Source organism: Egretta garzetta, unplaced genomic scaffold (assembly GCF_000687185.1).
Source record: "Egretta garzetta isolate BGI_Z169 unplaced genomic scaffold, ASM68718v1 scaffold105, whole genome shotgun sequence".
NCBI lineage: Eukaryota > Metazoa > Chordata > Aves > Pelecaniformes > Ardeidae > Egretta > Egretta garzetta.
The window spans coordinates 1,672,141-1,673,716 of NW_009259598.1; the positions used below are offsets into that span (position 1 = coordinate 1,672,141).

At 62.4% G+C, this 1,576-nt stretch overlaps 1 protein-coding gene across 1 annotated transcript in view; it reads right to left on the bottom strand.

The window, feature by feature from the left end:
• Nucleotides 1-1,576, bottom strand: part of TFEB (transcription factor EB) — a 12,072-nt gene that overhangs the window by 5,729 nt on the left and 4,767 nt on the right.

Consider the following 1,576-nt stretch of genomic DNA (forward strand, 5'->3'; position numbering starts at 1 on the left):
GGGTGCCAGGAGCTGGAGGCAGGGTTTAACCCTCAGCCCGGCTGCCCCGAAACCTCAGCTCCAGCGCGGGACGAACAACGCAGCTTCTGTGCGGGGCCGGCACGCGAGCGCAGAGGCGGGGGGGAGGCGTGCGAGGCCCCCGCACTGCACAGATCAGCCCTTGTTCCCCCGTACAAAGGGGACGGCGGCCCGTGGAGGGGGGGGAGAGGATGCTGGGGCGAGGGGAGCTGCCCTACCCGGGCGCTCTGGGCCACAACGATGGCTCTCCATGGGGCTGGTTTCCCACACGGGGCTGGGATGGGGATGCGGGAGATGCTGTGCAGGATGAGGGTCTGGACCACAGCATCCGCAGGGCAGGAGGTAAAGCAGAGCACAGCACCCAAAGCAAACGCTGCCAGGGGAATGGGCAAGAGCCAAACACCCGGGGTTTGCTCTGCGGCAGCACAACCAGACAAATCCGGAGGGTTTTGCAATTTAAATAAAATGTGTAATTGCAGACAAAGGGACCACAGTGGATACAACACACCGGGGTTTCGGCGAGGCATCTGATACACAGAGCCATGCGATATCCTAAGGGGGAAATTAAATCAAGCCAGCATGGACAGAAATACGATTACATGGATCAAGAGCCAGCTATTGAACGGCAAGAGGAAGGTAATTAATTAAACATGGTGGCCCGTCTAAAGGGGGATGGGAGAAGAGGAGCCTGGGACAGTTATCAATCGGAGCTTCGTTAAGACGGCTGTCGCAAACGGCCTTGGAGGGCACAGGGCAATGTTTGAGACAAGCAACAGCAGAGCCCTGGGAAAGGACCCAGCAATGCCAGGAACGGCCCACAGCGGATAGGACAAGGCTGAAGGGGGATAAATCACAGCTGATGCGCAGGGGGGATGTAATAACCCCAAATATTGAGCTCAGGGTGAGAGGAAAAGCCTCCAAGCGCCGCGAGGGGATGGGCTGAGCCATCGCAGCACGGAGGGACTGGCCGTGTTTGCAAACCCAGCTCACACCGCGCAGCCCGGGCACGGCCAGGGCAGGAAGGGGGACAAGCGCTGGGGCCCCATGAGACAGGTGATTTTGGGGGGCTTTCAGCACCGGAGGAGAGCGGGAAAGGGATTTCAAGCCGTGCACGGGAAACTTTGTGGTCAGCCCCCGTATTTGCAAGCAAGCAGCTACCCACGGCCCTCCAAAGCACCGTGAGCAGCAGCAGGGCTGAGCGCACCCCGTGGGTGGCTGCACGAGGACCCGGGCTTGATGGCACAGGGTGGGGGGACAGGATGGGGAGGAGGAGGGAAGCCAGAGCGGCCAGCACCCCCAGCCCTGGGGAAACCTGGTTTCAAGGGTGAGGACGGAGCTGCCTCGCTGCAGACCTGGGGGGGATCCGGGCTCTTCTCAGGAAGGGCAGCCGGTACATGGGGGCAGGACAGTGTCATGTGAAGTGTGCCGAGGCGTAGCCACCCACATCACGGCACCCGCTCACCCGCGCTGGCCCTGGTCCCACCCCCCTGCCTGGCTGCGGGGCCCCCTCGGCTGCCCCTTTATAGGAAACGGGGGCGGGGGGGGGCCCCAAGAGCGG